Source organism: Hyperoodon ampullatus (genome assembly GCF_949752795.1).
Source record: "Hyperoodon ampullatus genome assembly, chromosome: 2".
NCBI classification, from domain to species: Eukaryota; Metazoa; Chordata; class Mammalia; order Artiodactyla; family Ziphiidae; genus Hyperoodon; species Hyperoodon ampullatus.
This window is the reverse complement of record NC_136915.1, coordinates 182,043,262-182,060,334: the sequence shown is the minus strand read 5'-3', so window position 1 is coordinate 182,060,334 and position 17,073 is coordinate 182,043,262. Positions and strand designations below refer to the sequence as shown.

At 42.0% G+C, this 17,073-nt stretch overlaps 1 protein-coding gene across 2 annotated transcripts in view; it reads left to right on the top strand.

The window, feature by feature from the left end:
• The window catches only part of TGFB2 (transforming growth factor beta 2), a gene marked incomplete at both ends in the record, with an annotated part of 80,192 nt that overhangs the window by 51,621 nt on the left and 11,498 nt on the right, over window positions 1–17,073 (top strand). The gene's annotated exons all lie outside the window — the stretch shown is intronic.

The window sequence follows — 17,073 nt, the reverse complement described above, 5'->3', positions numbered from 1 at the left end:
ACATTTAGAGTGAAGGGGGGAAGCTCTGGGCATGAATGGCTAGAGTGCCCACCCTCGGGAGGGCTCAAGTCCAGAAGTCCACCCCCTACTCTGTAAAGTCAGATGATGTAGGACCAGTCCCACCCCAAGGAGGGAAGTCAGCTACCTTTCTTTTCTCGTTTGATGGCCATCCCTTTCTCCTTTTCTTCCCTCGTCACTTCCTTCCTGTTGTCTCTCTCTCCATCTTTTTCACTGTCTTTTCTTCCTCTCTTTGCTACCTCCTGTCTCTTCACTAACCTCATCCTGCCTCCTTTTCCTCTCTGATTCTACCCGCACTTTCTAGTCCATCCCACACCAGATGCACATCTCTGTTCACCACTGTCTACCACGATTTCAGGCAGCCCTGATATCTCATCTCCCTAAGTACAGTTGCTAGGCAGCTGTGTCAAAAGATGATGATGGTGGTGATGATGATGATGTGATGATGATGATATGATGATGATGATATGATGATGATGATGTGATAATGATGGTGATGATATGATGATGATGATGATGGTGATGATGGTGAGGGTAATAATGATGGTGCTGCTGCTGCTGATGGTGATGATATGATGATGATGATGTGATGATGATGATGGTGATGATATGATGATGATGATGATGATGGTGATGATATGATGATGGTGATGATGGTGATGGTAATAATGATGGTGATGATGATGATGATGGTGATACCAAGTTACTGAGATGTGAGAGATGTTCTTAACAGCTTATTACTCACGTGGGTTATCGGGCAGTAGCATCAGCATTACCTAGGAGCTGGGAGAAATGCAGAATCTCAGGTCCCAGCCCAGACTTACCAAATCAGAATGCACAGAATGTAGATCAGAATCTAGATTTTTATCAAGATCTTTAGGGGATCTGATACACATGAAAACACTGCTCTGAAAGCCCTGAGTTGGGCAAGGGAGGCAGATCAGGTCATAGTGAATATGTCATAGTGTCGTATGAACAGTGTCTGTAGAGGGCAGAGTTGGAAAGATTTCACCAGGGACTTGACGTTTTCGGTGGGGCCTCAAGAAGCATCTGTTAAAACAGGATGAGGGATGGTCATTCTTGACAGAAGGAGCCACTTGTACCAAAACAGGGTCTTCTTTGAAGGGGCCTGTTGAGGGTACCAAAGAGATGGTACTCAGTGCCAGGAGGTGAGGAGAGACTAGGGCAGAGTGTTGCCCTCCAGGGAAGGTATGTAGAGGGAGACTGAATAAGAACAGACCCGAGAACCCCAACATTAAGGAGGAGGCATGTGAGACAATATGACTAAAAAGCGTGCTTCCTGAGGGAATGAAAGGAATTGACATCTGCACGTGGAGACCTCTAATTGTCCTGGATTGTAAACATCTGGAAATTTTGGTAATCTGGATAAAACTTTTCTTTGCATTTATTGGGAAAATGGAAAAATTCCCACACAAATAAGCATTGTACATGGAATCTCTGAGAATGAGTTTGAAGTTGTTAAAACAGTTTTCAAGTACCAGTTTACATGTGTGTTCATGAAAAGTAGTTCTTGCTTAGATCCTCAGGGACCTCTCCGTGGAGACCTTAAAATCTTAATGCGCATTCTAAGAGTATCAGACAGTGTCGGCTTTCTGTGTACCAGCCCCTCTGCTAAGCTCTTTATAAGTATTGCCTCCATTTGTATCCACAGCTCTCCTGTGAAGTTTGCATGATGAGGTATCTTTTTGTTTCATTTATTGACATACAACAGACATATAATGTTGTATTAGTTCAAGGTGTACAACCTTGAATAAGGTTTCGATATATGTATATATTGCAAAATGATCACTGCAGTAAGTTTAGTTCACATGTACCACTTCTCATAGTCACGTTTTTTTCCCCTTTGTGGTAAGAACTTTTAAGATTTACTCTCTTATTTCAAATATTTGATACACTATTACAAGCTATTGTCACCATATTGTACATTACATCCCCAGAACTTATTCATCTTACAACTGGAAGTTCGTACCTTTAGACCATCTTCACTCATTTCAAATATTCTTTCTACTACTGGATTCTTTCTCCTTTTTACAGAGAAAGATGCTGAGTCACAGAGAAATTAAGTCACTTGGCCAGGGTCACACAGCTAGGAGGAGGTGGGGCTGGGATCCAGGTCCAGCTCTGATTCTCAAGCACTCACTCCTCGCCACATTTGCTGTTTGTAGCAAATCCTTCCCTACCTCTTTGCCTCAATATCAGCCAGAATAGAAGAAAAATAAGAGAAACTAGGCTGGCCAGAGGGTGGAGTTGTATTAGGAGGGAAAGCAAAGACTGAGTTCTCTGAAAAAGCAGCTTGATCAGAGGTAGCCAGAGATATTGCAAGGTGATTTGAAAAATAAAAACAAAAACATGATTCCCCGTCCTCTTTTTTCTTCTTTTTCACTTAAGTCTCTCGTACATTCCTCTCTGTGCAGATAGATTGTTCTCTCTGGCCCTGTTTCAATTAGGTGACTTCAGTTCATTGAAGGCAAGGTCTGTTAGGTTTTGTTGCCCGTAACGTAAGCTGCTAAATCACCATTATTCTTTGGCTCCTGACCTTGCTCCGAGGAGTGGCCTCTGATAACGGGTTACTGATAGTTTGTCTTCCTCCCAGAGACCATCTCATCTCCGGGAGGGGATCTGTCCCTGGAGGCTGGTAATTTAGAGGACCTCAGTGAGTTCTCAGTGGATGTGTACCTTCCCAGAGGTTATTGCAGCACTGGCCACCCCATGACACAAGCAGCAGGCTCTGCTCCAATTAAAGGCCCCCAACTGGAAAAGATACAGCCCAAAACAGAAGCTCATCGTATGGAGAACATGACCTTGGGCTTGTTCAGTGACACTGAACACGGGATCCAGGAAGGAGGTAGTTATAGAAGAAAATAAGAATAACATCTCCTTATCTATCTGGAGCTCAGCTATGCAGCAATCTAACCCCCTGAAACACAGCCAAAGTCCAGGTAGTGAGTCAGAGAGATCCCTGAGCACCCTCACAGAAGACACAGCGCACACACACACACAGCTGACTCACCGGAAAGGCAGCCTTTGGTCCTGTCTGGGACCACAAGAAATTCGGAGCACTGGATTAGAAGGAGTGCTGGGGGAAGACACTCTGACAGGAGGAGATGACCCTTTAGACTTGAGATGTTTGCCCGTGCACCCCAGTAATGCTGGCCCAGAAGATCAAGTCATAGAATGCAGTGCCTGTATGGACAATTTGCCTAAATCTTATCCTGTTTGTAATTAACCCAATCTTTATCTCTGTGGCACCCTATCTGGATTCTGACATCTGCTTGTGGCCTTTTTATTTGGAGTCCCATTTTTGGCTTGTTCTTCTCCAACTTGCCTCTTGCCTTCCATGCGTTTGGAACTCCTTGTGGCCTTCAGTGATAAACTCCCTCTTCAAGTCCCAGGACAGAAATTGATGCTTACAATAACGGCTTTCAATTATGCAGGTGAGGCTAAATTATATTCAGGTAACTGAACACGTGCCGTAAGGTACTAGAGGGTTTTCTATGCAAAATTGCTGAAATGTTATTTTGAAAAATAAAATACTCAGTGCTTAAATGGGCAGATCTGTAGCTATGAGGAGAGCTCAACTATTCAGAAGAACAAAGCCTCTGAAGTTTCTAGATTGCCGTTGACTACTGTATTACTGGACACATGGTTGACAATCTACTTCCTAGAGGAAGAGAGATAGGATGACTAGGAATAGGTTTTCAGGGTGTTTAGATGATTGTATGGATGATTTCTTAAGATTCCTCAGGACATCAATTTTAAGCAGGGGGAGTGTGTGTGTGTGTGTGTGTGTGTGTGTGTGTGTGTGCGCGCATGCGCACGCGTGTGCGAGCTCACATGTGGGTGCAGGAGGTGCTTCCCCACCTCTAAATGCCCTGGGGAAGCTTCTACAAGGCCTGTCCACAGTCCCTTTCCTGGAGATTCTGATTCTCCCTGGAGAGGAAAAGATTTGCCTCTGGACAGACGTGGTTTCGAAAAGCTCTCCTCATGATTCAGATATGATCATTTTCCATTCTCCATTGGGAATCACAGATTTAAGGCATATCCCAAGTTTTGGGGGTCATTCTGTCCCATAAAATGTATATGGGTCCTCTTTCTAGAGTCTGAATCCCAGTCTAGAAAGACCTAAGATAGCATTTCCAGGAGTGAGTTCAGAGTTAGTTTTGTCCAGGGCTGTGCATCTGTTGATTTCTCCCTGCCTGGGAGAGTCAGGATACCCGAGCTTCTGTGGAAATCATGTTTAGTTTGGCAAGGCGACTCTCAGTCTTCTCCCCTCTACAGAATAGTCTGTCAGAGCTGTGATGAATGGTGGTAATATAAAACTGCACTGTCCTCCTGCTACCTCTGACTTCTGTTATGTTAACAGGCTCTAAAGAGCATATACTGGTGTGATCATAGTATGACTTCAGATGTACACCAGTATCAGAGGGAATACGAAAGGGATAAAGCCTTCTGATATGCAGGGAAAGAGGGCAAAAAAGAGGAAAACTGAAAATTTTTCCAAATAGGAGTGACCCTTACCATATTTTTAGAGATTTATGACAAAGGCAACCTTTATTGAAATATGCTCCGATAAAGCTCCAGGGCTCTGGGAATGCTTTTGAACCTACTAATATTTAGTAGAGCTCTCAGCGCATTTGGAAAATGGAATACATCTTTCTCTGATTAAGTTGTGCTTGTATTTATGATTAAAATCATGCCCAGAGTTATGAGAGGGAAAAAAAAATAAGAGAGGGGAATCTTCTTCAATTGAATATCACCAACAAGAGCAAGGGTATCTGCCATCTTGGAGGGGGCTAAGTCCCCAATTTCACAAGCAAAGAAATGAAGCACCAAGAAATTAATAACTTACGTAAGAGTGCCCATGACCTCGTGGCCATGGGAGACCACCAAAAAATACTTATGTTTAGGGGTGCTGACCTCAGAGGGCCTTGGAAATCCCAGCTATTTCTAGCTTTCTCTCACCAACTTACATCCTTTTCACACTTATTTCCCAATTCTATTTTTTTTAATTGAAGTATAGTTGATTTACAATGTTGTGTTAGTTTCTGGTGTACAGCAAAGTGATTCAGTTTTATATATATATATATATATATATATACTTTTATATGTATATATATATATATATACTTTACATATATATATATATATACTTTTTCAGACTCTTTTCCCTTATAACTTATTACAAAATATCAAGTATAGTTCCCTGTGCTATACAGTAGGTCCTTGTTGGTTCTCTATTTTATATATAGTCGTGTGTTAATCCCAAACTCCTGATTTATTCCTCCACGCCTCCCTTTCCCCTTTGGTAACCAAAAATTTGTTTTCTCTGTCTGTGGGTCTATTTACTGTTCCTTTTTAAACTTTACCACCTCTAGGATAATAAGATTTGTACCTTTGTAATGTTTCGATGATCTAGTCACTGTATAACAAACTACCCCCAAATTTCATCGCCTCAAATATCAATTATTTTATTGACTTTTAAGGGTCAGAAGCTTGGGCAAGACTTGGCTGGGCTGTTCTTCTGCTCCATGTGACTTTGACTGGGGTCACTTGATGGTATTCAAGTAGCAGCTGGTCTGGTCTGGAGGATCTGTGATGAGTTTGCTCATAAGCTTGGAGCTTGGATGGGATGACTGAGCCCCCCTTCTCTCTAAATGGTTTCAGGATGTATCCAAGCAGTCTTCCCAGAAGAGTAGTCAGGCTTTTTACATGAGGCTCAAGGGGCCAAGTGTCCAAGGTGGAAGCTGCCAATCCGCTTAAAAACAAGGCCCAGAACTAGCAGAGCATCATTTTCACCTTATTCTGTAGATCAAATGACCTACAGCCCAGCCCAGATTCAAAGGGAAAGGAAATAGACCCCAACTCTTGATGGGAGGAGTGTTAAAGAAGTTGCAGCCATCTTTAATCTGCCACACTAACCCACTGTATGGCATCGTAGTTAGCAAACTCCAAGTGAACACCTCCTAGCGTTGACACCATAACTGGTGCCAGCCATCTAGAGATAAATCAGACTCAGACTCTGCCTTCCAGTTGCTCAGGCTCTGGTGGAGGAACAGACGTATAAATGGTGTCTCAACAGTACCGTCTTTCCACTAATAGAGATATACCCAAGGGACTCCTAGAACAAAATTTGGAGAATCCAGAGGAATGCCTCAGAACTCATTCCTTCCAGAAAGGGAGCTGTGAGAATTTGGAGGCAGTCTGCCATCTTGTTTGGACTCCTTGGGTGGACAGGCAGATAATTCCAATACACCATGTGCCTGACTCAAGAGATTTCTTTGAGCCCAACAATATTTATAGCAGGAATATCTGAATGCATCAGATTGAGATAGGAGCAGGTTTGGTTAATTACTATGCACAGCATTTTCTTTTATTCACTCTTTCACTTGTCACCCTTAATGAGACAGCATGGTGTAGTGTTCACTGGTATGGGCGTTGTGATCCAAGTTTTTTTTAATAATTCCAGTTCACTTGCTGTTTATTGTAAGGGTGAAATAAAACAGTGTATATAACTGTCGGATGGAGAGTTGGCAGTCAACCTAGGTTAGTTTCCTTCCTTCCTTGTCCTCTCTTAGATTTTGACTTCTAAGTCTTTGATTCCTCCAAGAGGAAGAGCTCTCTACAGAATTACCTGCCAAAGTCAGTTGCCAGATTATCATTCAATTAATTTATTAGCTTGAGACCACTAAAAAAACCATGCAAAAGAACTCCCTGGGAGGCAATGCGATATACTGGGTTCATACATCATACATCAGGAGAAAAATGGCACCTTCTCACATGGGGCTGGTGTGAGGCCACAAATGTTGGTGTCAGATCTTGATAGAATACAGTCTGCTGGTAGTTCCCTATTAATCAGTAGAAGATAAACGTGCTGGGATGAAACAAGCTCTGTGGATTTCCAAGGCACCTTAGATTTCCCGACCATGGCCTTAAGAGGGGCAATGGTGGTGTTTATTTTGGTAGAGGTAGGACATCCAGCTTCAGTTGAAGTCACCTTTGCCTTAACAAAGGAACTCCCCCCTCTACAGAATACTCTATCAGACCTGTGATGAACAAAAGTAAAATAAAATCTGTCCTCCTGCTTTTTCTGACCTCTTTCTTTAATCCTTGGGATGGATTGATTGATGGATGTATTTATTTATTTTGGCTGTGCTGTGCAGCATGCGGGATCTTAGTTCCCCGACCAGGGATCAAACCTGTGCCCCTGCCATGGAAGTGCGGAGTCCTAACCACTGGACCACCAGGGAATTCCCAATCCTTGGATTTTAAGGCCTAGTTGGATTTGCATTTGTGCAGTAATGGGTTTGTCAAATGTGATGAAATCTCATCTTTAGAGATCCCTTGCAAGACTATACAAAACAGCGGCTAAATCCTAAGTCATTTATATCCATTTATCTTTGGCTTCAAGCTGTATAGTCCATATGAAATGATTTTTCAGATTTGAGGGTGAAAGAGTGAATTGATGTTTATGGAGCAAAATAAGTAAACAAAGATTTTAGTGTGGAGGAGCGAATCCCCAGCTACTTTTAATGGACATTGTATCTCATCTCCACGAAAGATTTTAAACGATGCACACCCCTAAGGCTTTACAGTGATAATTCAAGGTAGATGGCCTTGACCTGCTTTTTATTTATTATTTATTTATTTATTTATTTATTTATTTATGGCTACACTGGGTCTCTGTTGCTGTGCACGGCTTTCTCTAGTTGCAGCAAGCGGGGGCTACTCTTTGTTGAGGTAGGTGGGCTTCTCATTGCGGTGGCTTCTCTTGTTGCAGAGCATGGGCTCTAGGCACACGGGATTCAGTAGTTGTGGCTTGCGGGGTCTAGAGCATAGGCTCAGTAGTTGTGGCTCGTGGGCTTAGTTGCTCCGCGGCATGTGGGATCTTCCCGGACCAGGGCTCGTACCCGCGTCCCCTGCATTGGCAGGCAGATTCTTAACCACTGCACCACCAGGGAAGCCCTGGCCTGCTTTTTAAGGGACTCTAAAGCTGCAAAATGAAGGGTGAGGTTCCTGTCATTGCAAGGACCACAGCACTAGTGGGGTTAATGAAAATTAACCTTTTCCTAATCCCAAACATGTGCGCATGCACATGTGTATATGTGCCATTGTACATGCACATGCGTGCACACATACACAGAGTTCAGCTTTCAATTCTCATATTGCCCAAGGGTGTGTAAAATATAAAGGGGTCAGCCAAGAAACCCGACTGTCTGTTAAATTTGACTTGCAAATAGTTCTACCGAAAAAAAAATTTATACTGAGCTCCTGTTGTTCAGAATTTTACAACATACAATCCCCTTAATACTGATCCTAACTCTGGCGCCACATTGGAGACACACGAGGTATAGTAACCCACTTTAAAAAAAGCTGTGAGGTATAATAAACACTTTGTTTGTACAAGGCTATTAATATCTCAGGTTTTTGCAAACTGATCGAATGACATGTTTGCCTCGTAAGGAAATTGGATGGTTGTCATTTGCATTAGGTTATGACGTTACCCAAAGCCTATGAACGCTGTGAGCAGAGAGGACCCCAAAAATGGTGTGAACAGTAGTCCTTCCCCACTGTATTTAAAGAAATGTTAATTGTGCAATGGTAACTAATAATTCTCTGTTCTTTTGCATAGTGTGGCTCAGTAACCGTGTTGAGACTTATCGCTAACCCATGTAGTGCTTACTGTCTGCTGGGCACTATTCTAAGTGCGTTATAAAGATTGATTCATTTAATCCTTATAATAACCTTATGAGGTGGTTACTATTATTATCTTCATTTTACAAGTGAGGAAACTGAGGCACAGAGAGGTTGAGAAACTTGCCCAGGCCACACAACTTGGAAGAAGCAGTGCCAAGATTCTAACGCAGGCAGTCTGGCCCCAAAGGCCATGCTGTTGACTGCTTTGCCCTACTGGTGGGAGGAGTCCAGGGTTTGGAGTTAGGCTAGTGTGAGTTCCAGGTGTGGCTTTCCCCCTTGGGGAGTCTGAGGAAGTCACATCACCGAGATGATTTCTGTATCAGTAAAATGTGGATAAAAGCACCTACTTGGCAAGGATTTTGTAAGGCATGGAGAGAATGCATGGAAACTCCTAGCACAATATTAGTCGACTCAGTGGTTACTATTATTATGATTATTATTGTTTCCAAAGCATTGACTTTGAACTTTTATCAGAAACAATCTCTTAAATTTACGATCTGCTCCAAATCTCTTAGTAATGAAAACTCATCTTAGCCCCTATTGCTGCGGGTCCTGGGTTTGCAGTGGCTGCCCCAGAAGTTAGCTTCAGGACTTCCTTAGATAATATTTTCAACTCATTCTCTGTGTGGTGGTCTCATTCAATTACTGGTGAGTAGCTCTGGGTAGGAAAAAGAGGAACATTGCAGCCAGTCAGCCCTTTCACCTTTTTTATTTAGTAGCTTTCTGGTCTTCCAAATCACTCAGCTCTCTGAGCCTCAGATTTTCTTCATCCACTGGAGGTTGACAGTTCTTGTCTAATGAGTTGCTGTGAGGAGAACACAACTGTAAAGTGTCTGGCACGTTGGCTGCGTCAGGAGTGGATTATTTTCACCAGGGTTTTGCTGGTCATCTAGAACATGGTTTATACTTCCCCTAGAGTGGGTTTGTGATCGTAAAACTACTCCGTGATGATGTCAATTGTCTCTGGTTGGATGATGTCATTCATCTCTGATTGGATGAGGTGTCATCTGACCCATTTCCGGGGATCAGTGGAGCAGAGAAGGATTATGGGAACAGCCATGGTGTTAGCATTCTGGGTCTTTGCTTTATAAAAACTCCAAGGGCAGCTGCGATGAGTTGGGGGCTGTGATGTGTCTTGCTTTTCTTTTTGAAGAAACCATTACAGAGTGACTGACCCCAGTGGGGATGTCTTTTTACCTCATCCCTGGCCCCATAACTACCTCTCCCTGCCTCACCACCACACAATTAGGCTTGATACCTGCTTCCTGGATTGATTTCAGTAGTTTTATTTCCATCTTGTAAATGTCTGTCAACTTTTCGATAACTCCACCAGGGCAAAAGTTGTTCCAAGGGAGAATATGTGTTTATTTCCTGATAGCAAGAGTAATCAGAATATTTTGGGGGAACTTTGGGTTCTAGAACTGTGTTCACAGCCTACAAATACATAATTGAGAATTCCTTCAACGGGGACAAATCTGCATTTTTTGAAAGGTACTATTGATTTTTTAAAACTGCCAAAGTTCTAAATAAGAGAAACATATAAAGTAATTAAGTTGATTTTCCTATTTAATGGCAGTTTTTAAAAGATGGAACCGAAATCCAACCACTTCTCACATCTCTGCTGCTACTACCCTGGTCCCAGGGGTTCTTGTCTCTTGCTTGGGCTTTTGCAGTGGCCTCGTCTTGCTGTTTGCACCCTGGCCACCTTCGAGGCTGTTTGCAACACAGCAGTGAGGGCGATCTCTGCCGAGAGGTTGGTCCGATCCAAATCCCCTGGTCAGAGCCCTGTCGTGGCTTCTTACCTCACTCCACGTAGGAGCTAAAGGCCTTCTTGTGCCTTCTGAGGCTTTCCCTGGCTAATTGCTCACTCGCCTCCCCAGCCGTGACTTCCCCCACTCAAGGGGCTCCCCCATCCTGGCCTCTTTGCTGTTCCTCAGACACCCTGGGCTCACCCTCTTCTAAAGCCTGTGGCTGCTGTTCCCTCTGCCTGCAGTGCTCTTTGCCATTTTCCAGAAGGCTCCCTCTCTTCATTCCTTCAGATCTTTCCTCGAATGTCACCTGCTCAGATACCTTCCCAGCCAACCTGTCTGACATCTCAGGGTCCCTCTTCCCGACACTTCCCGTCCTTGTTCTCCACATTTCTCCTCCATATTCTTGTCACATGCTATACTTGATCTTCTCCATCTTCATCTTGTTTATGGTCTTGTCTCTACCTCTAGAGATAATCTCGCAGAACAGCACCTGGTGCATAGATGATGTTCAATAAATGTCTTTGAATACATCGAAGAAACATTTCAAAATAAGATTTAAGTACAAGGATTATATATATTTATAACTGCATCACTTTGTTGTACACCTGCAACTAACACAATATTTTAAATCAACCCTACTCCAATAAAAATTTAAAGAAAAAGAGTTGAGTACAAGGAACATTGTGGAAATAAGCGTGTAACATCATCAGGGGACTCTTGAGAAACATCAATTATTTGGATTTGGAAATTCTGCTAGATTTGTTTTAAAGATACCTCGGTAGCTATTAATGAAGAAAGCAATGTTGATAGCTACCCATTTTCTGTTACTTATTCGGAGCTACTTCTGGTTAAGTGAATAATAACCATGTAGGAAAAATACATATATATATATATAATACAGTAATGAAACTGATCCTCTTGGATAACCCATAAACACGGTAGAAAAACCATGCTCTTTATTTTTTTAGATTCATTACTTTAGAATCACACCCTCTAAATTAAAGGGCTCAGCTGAAGATAAGCAGGGACTTGAATTACAGTACAGATCATGTGGGTTGTTGGGAGCCTGGAAGAAGGAAAAGGGGGTTGGAAGTGTGTTCCCTAAGTATGTGTGTGTCTGTGTTTAGTCAGAGCAGAATTGGAAGGGGATATCAAATGAGAAAATCAGAAGATATGGCAGCTCGAAGTTTTGTTGGGGACACTCATTCCCCCTGTGGTAGGAAACAACTGGGTAATTATTAACATCCTTAGGACTGAGCTGTGTGGTTTGGTCCCAAGGACTGACTTGACCTGTGGTCTTGACTTCATTTCTCATCAGATTCCATCATTGACTGTTGTGTGGCACATGCCTCTTTCCTTGCCTGTGCGGATGTGACTTGTGTCTGGTTGAATCGTTTTCTCTGCTGTGTGATTTATATCTGATGCTCTTGTGAATGAGGTCGAGCTGCAGCATCACAGAGACTTCTGTTTACACAAAGGACTCCTTCATCCCTCAGACCTGTAGAGATGCATTTGCTTGCTTATGCACATGTGCAGTCAGCACAAAGGCCCGTGTGTGGAGAATGAAAAAAGTGAAGGAAAAAATAGGGAATTATGAGGTGTTTTCATCACAGAGGAGAGGCTTTCCTGTGTGTGTGTATGTGTGTGAGTGTGTGCATGTAGCTTGCTGGTGTCATTTCCATAAAGGTCATTAAAGACCTCTGTATGCCATACTTTTACTGCACATGGATCTGTGTAATACAGAAACATACCAATGTACATTACGTTGTACTATAACGAGAAAGAGTTAATATCGGGACATAATAATGTAGATATCTCAGCTCCAAAGAGACTGTATTTTTAACGTGAGTCTTTCTTTTGAAGCTGATGTGTATTCCATAAGTGTGTGCTATGCAGGCTCTTGTGAAGCTCTTGTGAAGTATGCATTCCTTACGACCTCTTAGAGGGATGCAGTCACAAAGGGGCCACGGCAATTACAGGACGTGGTAATGGGAGAAGTAGGATAAGAGCTGGGTCTGTTAGGCCACTTTCCGAAGGGTAATCATGCAGTGTGTCAGTTTGTTAGACACGCCCAAGGTGACCCAGCGCTGTTCAGGGAGTCTAAAATTGAACAAGGACAAAGGGCTATGTTTATGCCTCAGTGGAAGAGAAGCCGTTTACCCAGTTCTGATTCTAAGACCCCACTTTCTAGTACTTGGAAATTCTACTTTCTTGCTTTTTCTCGTCATTTTCATTCCCACAAGAAAATATGTTAAGTAGAAAGGGTAAAATACATATAAAATTGTTTACATTGTCAGGTGATTCTTTGTCATCATAGATAGATAGATACAGATATGGATATATAGATATAGATGTCTGTCTGTTTGTTTATCTATGAAGTCTCTGTGAGGTGTATGTCCATGTGTATGTGTAAAATTCTGAGAAGTAGTTTCTATCACTATAAATGTCTGATTGTTCAGCGGCTTGTATGTCACTTGATCATATATGTCTTTCTAATGAAGTCTGTTAGTCAATAAGGATTTACCAAGGATGGACTGTGTAAACTACAGTGGAAAAACCTCTGTGGAAGAATAAGAAAGGAGTGTTTTTTGCTTTGAAGAACTTCCCCTTCAGATCAAGCATCAGAACCTACACAACCCACAGTAATGCATGAACACCTACTGCTATAGGTTGAATTGTGTCCCTTCAAAAAAGATACGTGGGGCTTCCCTGGTGGCGCAGTGGTTGAGAGACCGCCTGCCGATGCAGGGGACACGGGTTCGTGCCCCGGTCTGGGAAGATCCCACATGCCGCGGAGCGGCTGGGCCTGTGAGCCATGGCTGCTGAGCCTGTGTGTACGGAACCTGTGCTCTGCAACGGGAGAGGCCACAACAGTGAGAGACCAGTGTATCACAAAAAAAAAAAAAAAAAAAAACAAAAAACCAAGATATGTGGATGTCCTGACCTTCAGCAGCCCATAACGTGACCTTATTTGGAAACAGGCTCGTTGCAGATGTAATTAGTTAAATTAACATGAGGTTACACCGGAGTAGGGTAGGCCTCTAATCCTATATGGTCAGTGTCCTAAGAAGACAGGCATGTGCACATGCAAAGATGCTCAACACCCCTAATTATTAGAGAAATGCAAATCAGAACTACAGCGAGGTATAACCTCACAGCAGTCAGAATGGCCATCATTAAGAAGTCCACAAATAACAAATGCTGGAGAGAGTGTAGAGAAAAGGGAACCCTCCTACACTGTTGGTGGGAATGTAAATTGGTACAGCCACTATGGAGAACAGTATGGAGGTTCCTTAAAAAACTAAAAATAGAATTACTATATGATCCTGCGATCCCACTCCTGGGCATATATATGGAGAAAACTCTTACTGGAAAAGATACATGCATCTCAGTGTTCATAGCAGCACTTTTTACAATAGCCAAGACACGGAAGCAACCTAAGTCAACACTGACAGATGAATGGATAAAGAAGATGTGGTACATATATACAATGGAATACTACTCAGCCATAAAAAAGAATGAAATAATGCCATTTGCAGGAACATGGATGGACCTAGAGATTATCATACTAAGGAAGTGATGGTTTATGTTTGCCTGACTTCAAAGTCTATGAGCCTTTTCCCTACACTAATGATTTCCAAAGGCACTTGGCAAGCACCGTGGGTTCTTCAAAGAAACCTAAGGAACCACAGAGGCTATGGAATGGATCCACAAAGATGGGCAGGACTCTGGCTTAAACTGGGCCTCACACCTTACGTACACTAGTGAAGTTCTACTTTGTTCTACTGTATACAACACAAGACAGGATGTTGATTAAAGAAAACAAGACCAACCAGAAAAGAAGTAACTATGGATACAGCACCAGGTTATGGCTTTGGCTCTATACAATTTAATACTGTTATCATCAAGCTGATGAAGACATTGCATGCACAGTGGTTGGTACTATGGCAAGGATAGTTTAGATGTTGAAGAGCAGACAAGGTTCAGAGAGATTCTAAAAGGCTAAAAACCCAGCTCAGATAAGAAGTTCAAAGTTAACGGAGATATATGTGGAATTTGCATTTAGGTTCAAAAATGAATTGCGTCAACATAGACTAGAACAGTAGTTCTCCAAGTGGCCCTTAGACCAGCAGCTTGTGCATCACCTAGGAACATGTTAGAAATGCAAATTCTTGTGCCCCAGCCTCATCCCTATTAAATCAGAAACTCTATAGATGTTTTAATAAGCCCTCCAGATGTGTCTAATGCAGGCTAAAGTTGGAGAACCACTGGTTAGAAAAACCAACCTTCCTTCTCTCTTTGCCTTCGTTCATTTCTTTGTCTTTATTCCATGTCTTTCCCAAGAAAGGACTTGGGGTGGAAAATCTGAATGATTTGTGTAAGAACAAAGGTTTTATTTTACAAAAAGTTTGGAATCAATGATGTGATGTGGCTCCTGCCAAAAATAAATAGTTTGCATTAAAAATAGTGACCAGAACAAGGGAAGCATGAGGCTCCCCCCGCTCCCCATTTGGCATATTCTGTGTATTTGCCATATTCTGCTAGACTGTACCTTGAATTTGTTGAGGAACTGATTTTAAGAGGGACATTGAAAAGGGGCTTGACAAGGGTGGAGAGCACCACAAACCTTGTCTTGAAGGAATCAGTTGGGGGAAGCCATCTCCTGTGATGAGGGGCTGACATAGAGAAGAAACAGAGTTTTTCATCTTGTTCCAGAGAGCAAAATATGTACAATGTTCAAAAGCCCCCTCAACTGGTATGAACAGGGCAAGATGTTTCCAGGCTTTTCCTACGGGGCTTTGGTAACCCAGATAAGTCCTTCAGGCTTCTTCTCCTTCTGCTGTAGTATTGAGATAATAAGGGCTAGGATGTCGACCTCACAGGGTTTTGTGAAGAGTGAAAAATGTGAAAATGTTTCACATTTTTGAAAAGCTAACATCACTGTATGAAGGTGAGGCAATGGTACTATTATTAACGAGTTGATGGAAAGTTTAAGTCCAAGATAAAGAAAAATTTCAACCTACGAGTTGGCCCAAAGTGGGATGATCTTTCTCAACAAATAGCAAGTTCACTGTCGTGAGAGGTCTTCAGATAAAGCCAGAGATGTTAGAGGATGAATTGTTTGGGGTTGGAGAGATGGCCCCTGAGTGCCTCTCTGACACGTGTTTCATGACATGGACCTTAGTGCGTGAGGTGAGGCAGATCTAAGAGAATGGTGCTCAGAGCCAGTGGAGTGAACATTTAATTCAGCATTTCCTCATCACTCCGTGCACACCACTGCAAACATTTTAAACACTGAAATATATTTAAACATTAAGTACATTAAAAACATTTAAAAGGAACAAGATGGGCCCACACTTGTTAACCTGGTGTCAGTTTTTCTTTCCAGCCCTATTGTTAAATTTCTCTTTCCATTAGAAGTCTGGTTGAATGGGCCCCTGGGTCCTTCTGTAGATCTGTTGATGTCTGAATATGGAAAGTAAAGTCGAATCCCCAATGCTTTCTTATAGCTTTTTGCGATGTCTCATAGGAATGGAAGAGGTGTCTTTCACGAGGTCTGAGCCAAATCCTGAGTTGATTTATAGCATTATTCCTTTAAGACTAAGCTCTCCTCTGGCTATAATTTTGCATCTAGAGTTCTGTTTCTTTTATTTTTTTTTTCTTTTGGCCCTAAACTATTGGGTAACATTAACGACTTTTGCCTCTGCCCACTCCCTGATTGTCTGGTTTCCAGTGGCAGAGAGATGAATGGATCCTTTTGTGTAGGGAGTTTTGTAATTCAGGGAAGAACTGAGAGCTTTGCCAAAGGCGATATGCGGGTATTTTACACATATTACAGATAATGTGTATATATCAATAACATAATGAAGGTACCATTCAAGCATGGCTGTGGGTGGTAGCTAAGCAAGAGACAGCTAAATCTCATTTTTAATATATTAGAAGCTCTCTTCTAATTCAATCAGGAACAGTTGTTGTTCTGTTATTTAAAGACAAAAAAGTCAGTTAAAGCAGGGAATTATAAAAACATGAGTTGGGGGGCAAACTTTATATTTTAATTTAAAACATATGTATGTGTATATATGTGTACAACACACACACACACACAAACACAATTTAAATGTTGAGTTTTTTATAAAATACCAAGGACTTTTCATTGACTGTGGCTCTGCCTATTGCCAGTCCATGTCTTATTTTTTGCCTAAACCACATCCATAGTGCATCATAGATACTTTCTTGTTTTTAGTTTCTTTGAAGAAGAGAGAGCCGTTTCAGGACAATTGCTAAGCAAACCGAGTGCAGGATCCTTCTAGATTTTTAACATATTATTTCCTTCTTTGATAGTTATCTCTCCCACATCTAAAATCAGAAAAATATATATATTATGGTAAAATATACATAACATAAAATTTACCTTAACCATTTTTTAAAGTATACTATTCAGAGGCATCAAGTAAATTTACAGTGTTGTACAACCATCACTGCTATCCATTTCCAGAAATTTTTCATTATCCTAAATGGAAACTCTGTGCCCATAAAAAATAACTCCCCATTCCCACTACCCTCAGCCCCTGGTAGCCTCTAATTCTAC